The sequence below is a fragment of the Salvelinus alpinus genome, chromosome 1 (assembly GCF_045679555.1).
Source record: "Salvelinus alpinus chromosome 1, SLU_Salpinus.1, whole genome shotgun sequence".
NCBI lineage: Eukaryota > Metazoa > Chordata > Actinopteri > Salmoniformes > Salmonidae > Salvelinus > Salvelinus alpinus.
Genome location: NC_092086.1, coordinates 100,056,391 through 100,069,371, shown reverse-complemented (window position 1 = coordinate 100,069,371; position 12,981 = coordinate 100,056,391). Strand labels below are relative to the sequence as shown.

The following is a 12,981-nucleotide window of genomic DNA, read 5'->3' as shown; positions in this document are numbered from 1 at the left end:
CAGTTCCAACTGGAGGCGGAAGAGAGAGCCCAAATTAGGCGAGAGACTCTCCAGTTGGAGATGTGTAAAATTGAGGCAGACAGAGAACAAAGGCAGTTGGAGTTCAAAATACGCCAGCTGGAGGCAGAGACAGCGAGGCTAGCCTCCGGTCCTGCTGTGACCGTTAGTGAGTCGTCCTCACTAGCTGTAGCTTCCAACACTTGACATTAGTAGGCAGATTGCCTTAGTACCTTTGACTCTCTGAACAGAGGTTGACTCCTATTTTTGTCTATTTGAACGTATAGCCGTAGCATTTAAGTGGCCTGAAGAGGTATGGTGCCTATTACTTCAATGTAAATTAACTGGTAAAGCCCAAGAGGTTTTGTCAGCGCTACCTCTGGAGGACAGTTTGAATTATGAAGTGGTCAAAGCTACTGTTCTTCGTGCCTATGAGCTTGTGCCTGAGGCATACCGACAGAGATTTAGGTCTCATAAGAAGTCTTCTAGTAAGACTTGTGGAATTTGCTAGAGACAAGGGAAATCTGTTTGATAAATGGCATGCTGCTAGCAAGGTAACTGATTTTAACTCTCTCCGGGAGTTAATCTTGCTGGAAGAGTTTAAAAATTGCTTACCCGAACGCATTGTAGTTTACCTAAACGAACAGAAAGTATCCTCCCTGTCAGAAGCGTCTGTGTTGGCAGACGAGTTTGTGTTGACGCACAAGAGGGTTTTCGGCTCATACTGAGAGTAGAGCTAATGAGTTGCCTACTTTTAGCCCTAGTCGGCCAGCAGTATATCAAGCACGCCAGAAAAATGAGCGTCCCTGTATCTATTGTCACAAGGTGGGACATATGATTAATGATTGCTTCCTGCTAAAACGTAAACAAGGGATGCCTCTTCGTACCAAGCCACCAACCGGTGTTGGTCTAATTCGTACGGTTGTGAGGTCTGAAACGAAACAGGTGCCTCAGGGTAAATGTAGTTTGAAAGTCCCAGTCCCCAACCGCCGTTATGAACCGTTCATTTTCGAGGGGTTTGTGTCCCTAGCGAATGACGAAGTGTCTCAGCGTCCGGTTAAAATCCTGAGACACGGGTGCGGCGCAGTCGTTTATATTGTCTGATGTGTTGCTCTTATCCGACGATACATACTGTGGTTCCAGTGTGTTAGTTCAGGGTATTGAAATCGGTTTTGTGCCATTGCACTTGGTGAAAGTACACTGAGTTAATCAGTGGAATATTCAGTGGGGGTACGTCCTATGTTGCCAGTAAAAGGTGTGACCTTTATAATGGGTAACAATATTGCCGGAGGAAAGGTAGTACCCGTTTTGGAAGTAATGGATAAAAGTGACAACTCTCTCTCCAATGAGCTGGCACAGAGTTATCCACATGTGTTCCCCGCTTGTGCTGTCACTCGTGCTCAGGCACGACAAGAGGGTGGCGTGATAGATTTGTCGAACACTGTTCTGTTCAAAGAGGTTGATCCAGAGGATGGGTTGTGTGCTACCTCTGGTAAGCTGATCACCTCTGACAAACAGGCCAGGAAAGAAGCGAAGAATGTTGAACTTATTGCTGATGCAATACAGTTACCAATCACTCGTGAGCAGCTTATTGCTAACCGAAAGGTTGACATCAAGCTTGCTAAATGTTTTTCTAGTGTTGTCTCATTGGAAGATGTAAAGAAGAAGAACGTGGCTTACTTCATTGATGGTAATCTCCTCATGCGTAAATGGACATCCCATGATGACGCGGGCAGAGATTGGAATGCTGTTTACCAAATAGTGATTCCTACAGCCTTTCAACAAAATGTGTTATCCCTTGCTCATGATCACCAGTGGTCTGGTCATTTAGGAATCACAAAAACTTATGATCGGATCCTTCGCCATTTCTTTTGGCCGGGTTTAAAACAAGATGTGGCTCAGTACTGTCGTACATGTCACACATGTCAGATAACAGGAAAACCAAATCAGGTTATTCCTCCCGCTCCTCTTTGTCCAATACCTGTCATAGGTGAACCATTTGAGCATGTGGTGGTTGATTGTGTTGGACCGTTACCGAAGACAAAATCGGGTAACCAGTTTCTGTTGACAATTATGTGTATGGCAACAAGATACCCCGAGGCCATTCCTCTGCGAAGGGTTACAGCCCCGGTAGTGAGTGAAGCCTTAATAAAAAAATTCACGACATTCGGATTACCTAAGGTGGTACAAAGTGATCAAGGTACCAATTTCCTATCCAAGCTCTTCAAGCAGGTGTTAAAATCCTTATCAATTACGCACCGTGTGTCAAGCGCCTATCACCCAGAGTCTCAGGGTGCGCTTGAACGTAGGCATCAGACATTGAAGTCTATGCTACTTAAATATTGTTTGGAATCTGAGAAAGATTGGGATGAGGGAGTTCCTCTAGTTTTGTTTGCTGCTCGTGAAACTGTACAGGAGTCCCTAGGTTTCAGCCTGGCTGAACTAGTGTTTGGTCACACAGTGAGAGGACCAATGAAAGTTCTTAAAGATCAGTTTTTGTCCCAAGAGTTGTGTACAGGAGATGAAAATGTGTTGGACTACGTTAGTCGCTTTCGTGAGCGCCTACACCAAGCCTGTGCTCTTGCAAAGGAAGCTCTGTCTTCCTCCCAAAGGAGCATGAAAAGACACTTTGATAAAGAGGCTGTTTCTCGTCCACTACAGCCAGGTGACCAAGTACTGGTGTTATTGCCTGTTCTAGGATCTTCACTGTCAGCTTGTTTCTCTGGTCCTTATTTCATTGAGAAGAAATTAAGTGAAACTGATTATGTGCTTCAAACGCCTGATAGAAAACGCCAATCTCGTGTGTGGCACATTAACATGTTAAAAGCATACCACACCCGACCCATCACCCAAGTGGATAGTTCAAAAACAGAGGAAGGTACTGCTGTCTCCTCTGCTTCTACTGCTATGATAGTGGACTGTCATATTGATGATGGTGAGGGAGATGGATTAGAGTTGCGCAATACTCAGCAGCAGTGCGTTAGATTGCCCAACTCAGAAATGCTACTGTCTATCCAGTCAGGTCTGGTTCATTTAACGGACGGACAGGCCGACGATATTGTGAGGCTACTACACAGTTTTCCATGTCTCTTTAATGACGTTCCTACTCGCAGAAACGTGTTGGAACATGACATTAATGTTGGAAATGCTACACCTATCAAGCAACACCCATATTGTATCAACGCTTCCGAGGAAGATAATGAGGGATGAGGTGAGATATTTGTTGGAGAATGACCTGGCTACGCCAAGTTCAAGCCCTTGGAGTTCTCCTTGCATTCTGGTTCCTAAACCTGATGGTACGTCCAGGTTATGTACGGATTATCGAAAGGTTAATTCTGTCACAATGCCAGATTCGTTCCCGTTACCCAGACTGGATGACTGTATCGACACTTGGTGCTGCTAAGTATGTAACTAAGTTGGATCTCTTAAAAGGTTACTGGCAGGTTCCGTTAACTTCACGTGCTTCGGAGATTTCTGCCTTTGTGACCCCAGACAACTTCCTGCAGTACTCAGTCATGGCTTTTGGGATGCGAAATGCACCAGCCACTTTCCAAGACTGGTTAACTCCGTATTAGCTGGAGTTCCCAATTGTAGTGCATACCTTGATGATCTGGTGATTTATTCGTCTGAGTGGTCAGATCATGTTGACTCTCTCAGGGTAGTATGTGAACGGTTGACAGCTGCTTCGCTAACCCTGAACTTGGCAAAGTGCGAGTTTGGAAAAGCTACTGTTACCTATCTTGGCAAAGAGGTCGGCCATGGACAGGTGCGCCCTGTTGATGCCAAGGTCTTGGCTATAACTGCATTTCCCGCACCTACACCAGACGAGAGCTACGCCTTTTTTGGGGGATGGTTGGCTACTACTGTAGTTTCTGTCAATTTCTCTGCGGTAGTTGCTCCATTGACCGATTTGCTCAGTCTGGCTAGATCATTTGTGTGGTCCCCTGATTGTATGATAGCTTTTGAATCTGCTAAAGCACTCTTGTGTAATACCCCTGTACTTGCTGCTCCGGATTTTGAGAAACCGTTTAAACTTGAGGTAGATGCTAGTGCCAGAGGTGCTGGTGCTGTTCTACTGCAGCAGGACAAGAGTGGAGTGGATCATCCCGTTTGTTATTTTTCACATAAATTTAATAAATGTCAAACTATGCCACAATAGAACAAGAAGCTCTTGCTTTGTTGGCTCTGCAATACTTTGAGGTGTACATTGGTTCCAGTGCCCTACCAGTGATTGTATATACTGACCACAACCCCTTAGTGTTTCTCCACCGTATGTACAACCAGAACCAGCACCTTATGCGTTGGGCACTTATTGTACAGAATTATAATTTGGAGATACGGCATAAAAAAGGTTCTGAGAATGTGTTGGCAGATGCTTTGTCCCGTGTGAGAATAATGATGTTTGTATGTGTTGTAAATACTGTGTTCGCAATCCCCCTAGGGTTGCTCTTTTAAGGGTGGGAGTGTTACGGATACAAATATTCTGTGTATCCTGTGTTCTCACCTTCTCCCCTACTCACAGGTGACAATCATCATTCCCCAATCAGTCATCAATTAGTCGCTCATCAGAAGACACCTGCTCCTTTTCCCTTACCCAATCACAGTTCCTTTCCCTTGGTTTAAAAACCCTGTCAGTTGTTTTCTCAGAAGCTCAATCTCTGTCAATGCCATATGTCTGTAGATCCATTGTGTGGTTTGCAACGACATGTCACTTTGTTCCTACCTGTGAGTATTGTTTTTTGTTATGGTGTTTGAGTGTTTCTTTGATAGTGGAAAAAGGGGGTAACCAGACAGTTCGCCCATGGGCATACACTACCCGTAGGTAAACTTTGTTAAATACACTAGAACTGGGCGGACCACCCACTGTATTTTTGGTTAGTTAGCTGTTGTTGAAATAGGCTAGTCTAGCTTAGGGGTGTTTTTGGATGCTTATTGTTTCATTCCTTGGGTCCAGCTCAGCCCCTTTCCCTGCCATATGGTTCTAGAGAAAATAGACTAATGGGAAAAGGCATCTAATCAATGTAACTTTTCTAACAATTGACTAGTCTTAACAACTGCCACCAGTTTGATGCCAAAACATTGACAACAAATACATATCGGCATAAATAAAAGTGTGTAAACAAATATAGAACGAATATTTCATGCTGAACACCTAATATTAAACACCATTCATTCAAAGTCAGTGTTTCCCAACAGCACACGTTGTCATAGCCCCAGACAAACCTGATTCAACTCATTGAGGGCTTGATCATTAGCTGACAAGTTGAATCAGGTGTTCTTGTCCGGGGCTACAGCAGAAATGTGTGCTGTTCAGGTTACAGGAGGACTGGAGTTGGGAAACACTGCACTAAGTTGATGGTTTAGGATCACGTTTTACAGCTCCCTTATTGAATTATTTCAGATATTTTGCATATGATAAGGCCACACAAGGTCAGAGATAATTAGACACCTCTGATAATATGAAGTACCCAAAAGGGCCACTAGATGTATTGTGAAAAATTTCCACAAAATATTTGAGATGCCACAATTCTGGTAGTTTACTGGTAAAACTTAAAGTTTCTAATGATATACCCTCCCTTTGCAACCCTACATACCACACACAGTACAGTAGCCAAGGATGTATCAAGTTGAACACTGGACCTACAGAACAGTACCACCATGGACGTATCGTTCACGACCACACACACCCCACCTACAGTCATGACCCAACACCTAAATATCATCATGGTACACTTTCAACTTGAATCTAAATGGCTACATAGAATAGTGTACTGAATCTCTCTCCCAGACACCTGGACGTCCAAAATCAACCCTGTCCATTCAGAGGAGTGTTTTGTCTGGGCTGTTTGGGGTTTATAGTGGTGCTGCTTTGTACCAAGAGCCTTGACACTTGCTACAATAACAGGAGCTCAGTGTGGGTTATTGGAGATCTGGGTGCTCTCCTCTGAGTGGGACCGGCCTGGCGTACTGTACACAGCAGCGTCAGAAGTTCATGCCCTCCCTGGGGCATTCACACAGTAAAAACAAAGAGATCACACAGGCTGCGCTAGCGAGAGCTACGCTAAAGAGGCCGATTGTTACAGTGGCGCCACCTGTCTCCCTCCTCCAATTAGGCAGAACAAGACCAAAGTGCTAATCAACCGGCTGACCAGCCCAGAGGGGAGGGGAGAAAGGGAGTGGAAGAGGGGAGCGAGGGGAAAGGAGAGAGGGGAAGAGGAGATGGGAGAGGAAAGGAGGAAGAGGAGAGAGGAAGGGGAGAGTGGAGGAGAGAGGGGACAGTAAAAAACAATAGGATCAAAGAGAGGATAAAAAACAAGTAGGGAGGGGGAGGGAAAGAGAGAGGAGGAGGGAAAGAGAGAGAGATGAGGGGGAGCCAGAGAGCAAAAGCCATGGCAGATTAAGAGACAACTCTTTCTCCGTTTACAGCTCGGGCAAACTGAGACAACATCCAAAGTTCAAATATTTTAATTACGAAACATGAAAGTCCAACAGAGTCCTGATCGGTGTGTCTGTGGATGAGCAGATGAATTGTCCAGTGAGAGTAGGAGATGAGAGGTCGAGAGGGGAGGGAAAATACAGCCTGGCCGCACAGTTGGAATAGGAGCGAGGCGCCCAGAAGGGCTGAGTGCTCCCTGAGGTTCACAGAAGCTGTAATTATGGGGAAAAGGGGTGTGTGTTTACAATATCTCACTCTCCTTAACAAGCACTGATTGTGTCTGTGCAGTGAGCGCGTGTCGGAATGTTTGAGCACAGCCAGAGTGCAGGGAGAGTTCAGGGAAGAGTTTGGTCAACGGACAAAGTGGTTTGTGTCAAACCTATCAAAAACAATATACACACCGAAATATAAGACTGAGGTAATTGTGGCTTGTTAGATTAGCCAGATAAATGAAACAACATTTTGTTCTGAAGAATAGTATTGCTGCCCAAAATAACTTCTAATGAGGGAGACAGAGGCTCAAAAAGACAGGGGTTTTCTATTAGTGCATTAATTAATGTCCTGACAAAAATGTGTGAAGTGTACACAAACGTGTGTGTGTGTGACAAGAAACCGAGAGTAAGAGAAAAAAGGTAGAGAGAGAGATAGATGGGCATACTCTCTGCCCCCAACCACAATGAGGGCACACAGCCCTGCCCCCCTGTGCCCCAGTAGGTTTAGGACCATCCGTCACGCTTGGCCTCCCAAACATAGTCTAGTCTCTGTTGGTTCTAGAGGGACCAGTACAGGGTGTAGTGCTGCCGGAGCGCAGAGCTGGTAAAACTATTTCTGGAAAATGTATTGTGATAAATTCTATTTAATTACCACAAAAATCCCATGAAAAACGATAGAACAACAAAATAAATAAATATGCATTGCAGCCTAGGGGTCGGTAAATGGGGGTTTCCTCCCTGTCTTCTCTCTGGAGGTGGTGGTAATGATGAAGAACTGTAGATTAGGCCTGTGCACTGCGGAGGCCCGTCAGAGGCTTGACCACTTTGGCCATTCAGAACGTTGAGAAGAAACATCTAAATTCACTGTGTGTCTGCCTTGATGTTCATAAAACACAATGGACCCCCTCTTGCGCAGTAGAACCTAGAAACGATATGTGAACACTTAGCCTATCGGCTATTGGCTGAGACACCGGGCCCGTTCTAGCTTGGTATGTCAGGGTGGGAAATGAGAATTGAGCCAAGTTGGAGGAAGTAATGCATTTAGATTATAGCTTTTTGAGATGCATGCATTCACCACAGTAAAAGCTTGATTTTAAAACGAATATCCCGCAATTTTATGTAGGAATAATTTATGTTCACTACCTAGTTGCTTTTTCTTTATACCAAAAAAAGGCGTGCGACTGGTACTTGGTCAATTGATTCGATGATTTAATCTATGCCACAAAAAAAAAGTGCAATGCTTACTTACAAGCCCTAACCGACAATGCAGTTAAAAAAAATACGGATAAGAGATAAAAGTAACAAGTAATTAAAGAGGAGCAGTAAAAAATAACAATATATACAGGGGGGTGCCGGTACAGAGTCAATGTGCGGGGACACCGGTTAGTTGAGGTAGTATGTACATGTAGGTAGAGTTAATATTAAAGTGACTATGCATAGATGACAGCAAAGAGTAGCAGTGCTGTGGAGAGGGGATGCTGGGCAATGTGAATAGTCTGGGCAGCCATTTGACTAGATGTTCAGGAGTCTTATGGCTTGGGGGTAGAAGCTGTTAAGAAGCCTTTTGGACCTAGACTTGGCGCTCCGGTACCGCTTGCCGTGTGGTAGTAGAGAGAAAAGTCTATGACTAGGGTGGCTGGAGTCTTTGACAATTTTCAGGGCCTTCCTCTGATACCACCTGGTATAGAGGTCCTGGATGGCAGGAAGCTTGGACCCAGTGATGTACTGGGCCGTTTGCACTACCCTCTGTAGTGGCTTGCGGTTGGAGGCCGAGCAGTTGCCACACCAGGCAGTGATGCCACCAGTCAGGATGCTCTCGATGGTGCAGCTGTAGAACCTTTTGAGGATCTGAGGACCCATGCCAAATCTTTTCAGTCTTCTGAGGGGGAATAGGTTTTGTCGTGCCCGCTTCACAACTGTCATGGTGTGCTGGGACCATGTTAGTTTGTACCCTCCTGTAGGTTTTCACTCCAACCCCAGTTGTAACACACCAAGGAACTTGAAACTCTCAACCTGCTCCACTGCAGCCCCGTCGATAAGAAGGGAGGCGTGCTCTGTCCTCTTTTTCATGTAGACCACAATCATCTAATTTGTCTTGATCACGTTGAGGGAGAGGTTGTTGTCCTGGCACCACATGGCCAGGTCTCTGACCTCCTCCCTATAGTCTCGTCAATGTCGGTGATCGGCCACGCAGTCATGAGTGAACAGGGAATACAGGAGGGGGCTGAGCACGCACCCCTGAGGGGCCCCTGTGTTGAGGATCAGCGTAGCGGATGTGTTGTTACCTACCCTTACCACCTGAGGGCTGCCCGTCAGGAAGTCCAGGATCCAGTTGGAGGGAGGTGTTTAGTACCAGGGTCCTTAGCTTATTGATGAGCTTTGAGGGCACTATGGTGTTGATATAAATCCTATGAATTGATATTTTACCTCTGTTTTCTCTTATTCTATAATAGCAGCGTTGCAGTTCTTGACACACTCAAACCGCTGTGCCTGGCACCTACTACCATACCCCGTTCAAAGTCACTTAAATATATTTTCTTGCCCATTCACCCTCTGAATGGCACACTAACACAATCCATGTCTCAAGGCTTAAAAATCCTTCTCCTCCCCTTCATCTACACTGATTGAAGTGGTTTTAACAAGTGACATAAATAAGGGATCATAGTTTTCACCTGGTCAGTGGAAAGAGCAGGTGTTAATGTTTTATACAGTCAGTATGTATTTGCATTTACATTAGGCTATAGCCTACAAATAGCTATACCATGTAGTTGTAGGCCTATTAGGCTATACTGCAAATTATTTTATTTTTTTCCTGAACTGGCCGAATGGCAGAGCTATCATTCAGCTATCCTTCAGAAAGACAACATCATTATGTGATGTCAACATCATTGTGTGATCCTGGCGCTGTGCATTCAGAACCACGAAGGGCGCTCCAATCGTTTAATAGAACACTCTTCAAGATCAGTTCCCTATGCCTAATAATTCAAGAAGATGGAAATTCAGACGCTATTCCCATGAAACTGATTGAGATCCATCAAATGATTGGCATGCAGATGCAGTTTCACCAGTAACACTTGAAGAAGTATAATTCACGATTGACAGTGATGATGGCCTATTTTGAAACAAGGTATGCCTAACTCGGTGTTTGTGGGTATTAAAAATGGAAGATTTTCTTGAGACAATAATGTGTGGGCATAGGCAGACATCGTAATTGGAGGATGCATTTTATGCATATAGTATTTTATATTATGGCTCTCCAACCCCGTTCCTGGAGAGCTACCATCCTGTAGGTTCATTCCAACCCTAATCTAGCACACCTGTGTCACGGCCGTTGAATGAAGAGGACCAAGGTGCAGCGTGGTGAGCGTACATATTACTTTATTTATATGACGCTGACAAAAACAATAAACAACCCAAAACACCGTGAAGCTAAAGGCTATAGTGCCAACAAACAAAGACAACTTCCCACAAAGACAGGTGGAAAAAAGGGATACCTAAGTATGGTTCTCAGAGACAACGATAGACAGCTGTCCCTGATTGAGAACCCTACCCAGCCAAAACATAGAAATACAAATAATAGAATATAGAATACCCACCCCAACTCACACCCTGACCAAACCAAAATAGAGACATAAACAGGATCTCTAAGGTCATGGCGTGACAACCTGATTCTAATAATTATCTGGTTTAAAAGATGAATCAGGTTAGTTACAACTGGGGTTGGAGTGAAAACGTACAGGAGGGTAGCTCTCCAGGAACAGGTATGTTCTATACCCTATTCTATAATGATAGGCTATTCAATAGGCTACATCTGTCGGTACAAGCTTTGATTGAGGAAATTATTTAATTTACCCCCCAAAAAAGCACTACACTACTGGACCAGTATCTCTGAACCACAGAGCCCTGCTTTACAGCATCACAGTCTAGTTTCTGTTGGTTCTACAAAAGGACCAGTATCATGGCACCACAGACATAGAAATAAAAGTAATAGAATGGGCATCCCAATCCCCATTCAATTATGGCATAATGGGTGGACTGGCGGCCATTGTGAGTGTACCCATAGGAGCAAAGCAGGAAGTGAAAGCAGGAAGTAAATGCAGGTGCCCCAATCAATCTGTGCTGTGATTTTTGAATCAACTAAATTACAAAAAATGCATTCCATTACATGAGGCTATTCCCATGCAGGTAGCATAATTTGAATTAAAATTCTACAAGGATTAACATTCTACAACATTACCAAGGAAATTGCATCACAATACCAGGCAGCCATTACGAGTGTACCCATCTGTATACCATTCAAATTGCCCGTTCTATTCCAGAGCCCTGCCCTACAGCATCATATTCTAGTCCAGGGATGGGTTGGGAGCCACCAAAAATCTGAAATCATACCCACACATGCAGTTAGAGCCGGCTGATGCACAACCGACTGCTGATGCACAACCGACTGCTGATGCACAACCGAATTTCGAAATTCTAACTCTCAACAGTAATATTGAGACCGGACTGAGTTCGAAAAAAATATAAATAATAATCATAATATTTTTTTGGGGGGCAGGAAATTGATCTTTGGGCCTGCAAAAGGGGGTCGGCTCATCCCTGATCAAGTCTCTTATGGTTCTAGAGGGCACCAGTAGTTCTGTGCCACAGAACCCTGCCCTACAGCACAGGCTGGGTCCTGCCCTGCTCTCTCCACCAATCATAGTCCAGTCTCTGTTAGTGGGACTCAGTGTGCGATTAATCTAACGTAGAAGGCATGAAAGAAACGCATGAAACTAGATCCCCCTACTAGTCTTGACGAGAAGAAAACAACAAAAAAATGTCAGGGATGTCCTCTTCTGAGCTGTTCAACAAAGCCAGTGAATGTGGAGGAGGAGTTAAGATGGAGTGTCATCGTGTTAACGTCCAAAAGTGGAAGTCGCCACTGAAAAATGGAACATCCGGTTGTTGGGGACTCAACAGAGGCTAGTGTGCCCTACTCTACAGCCACTCTCGGGTCCACACTCCCCAGTCCCTACCCCCAAGCTCCAGCCTCTCACCCCCAAGCTCCAGCCTCTCACCCCCAAGCTCCAGCCTCTCACCCCCATGCTCCAGCCTCTCACCCCCAAGCTCCAGCCTCTCACCCCCAAGCTCCAGCCTCTCACCCCCAAGCTCCAGCCTCTCACCCCCAAGCTCCAGCCTCTCACCTCCAAGCTCCAGCCTCTCACCTCCAAGCTCCAGCCTCTCAACCCCAGGCTCCAGCCACTCACCCTCTCTTCTCTACACTTCAACCCTTCACACTCTTGTTTTGTTCCCTTGACCACTTGCCCCGTCTCCGAAATAGAGGTAATACAGAGAGTAGAGGGTTCACTCACCGATGTTCTTGTGTCTTTCAGTTTTCAGCTCCCGGCTATTCCACACAACCAAGATGTATAACTTGTGAATCGGTCACCTGCCCAAGACGAGAGAGACAACAAAATGACATCTCTGATAGACTTGAAAACTGACAATGCTATCCATCAGGAATAAAATCAATAGGGAGAAAGCAAAGTGAAAGGGGGAGAAATAGAGACAGAGAAGGAGAGATTCAAAGACACTCACTAACATAGAAGGGCAGTTAAAGTTTGAGTGGACAAAGCGAAGGAGACAAAGAAAGAGATGGAAAAGGAGAATACATTTTTGCCTGCGCTACACATGACTGACTGTCACAAAATAGTATTGTGCCATAAGGTGTTTTCCACGGTCACACACAGTACTGGAGTCACACAGCTGTTGTTGCTTTGGCTGCAGACACATTGTATCACAACACCGGTAGAAATGTAAGGTGAGGGGGAGAGGTGTTCTGGCCTTGTTCTCTTTCCTCTTCCAGCCATCAATCAATCCATCAACTAATTCATCACATTCTATATACAAACACCTTTTCAGATCAACATTTGTCACAATGTGCTTTACAGTGACCTTGACTAGAACCCAACGGGCAAGTAGAAGCACTTCCTCTCTCTTCATCATTCTCTCCTTTTCTCTAGTTGAAGTCAGTCAGTAAATGTCACTAAACCTCTGACGTGCACTTGTCACCCTGTCTTCCTCACAGGACAACGACTGGAACGTCATACACAGCTCACCTGCGTGACCACACACAGATTACGTATAACACACACTCACTCATAATTTATGTTTGAATGATGGGTGGCCATGTTGTTTCTGTCTGAGTGATGGGTGGCCATGTTGTTTTTGTCTGAGTGATGGGTGGACATGTTGTTTCTGTCTGAGTGATGGGTGGACATGTTGTTTCTGTCTGAGTGATGGGTGGACATGTTGTTTCTGTCTGAGTGATGGGTGGACATGTTGTTTCTGTCTGAG

The 12,981-nt window shown here is 45.0% G+C and overlaps 1 protein-coding gene across 2 annotated transcripts in view; it reads right to left on the bottom strand.

Moving 5' to 3' along the window:
• The window catches only part of LOC139536741 (bone morphogenetic protein receptor type-1B-like), a 130,496-nt gene that overhangs the window by 53,400 nt on the left and 64,115 nt on the right, over positions 1 to 12,981 (bottom strand). For both annotated transcript variants that reach the window (XM_071337339.1, XM_071337346.1), the window contains exon 3: positions 11,997 to 12,073. The gene's annotated coding sequence lies outside the window, so the exon portion shown is untranslated. The remainder of the gene's footprint in view (positions 1 to 11,996; positions 12,074 to 12,981) is intronic.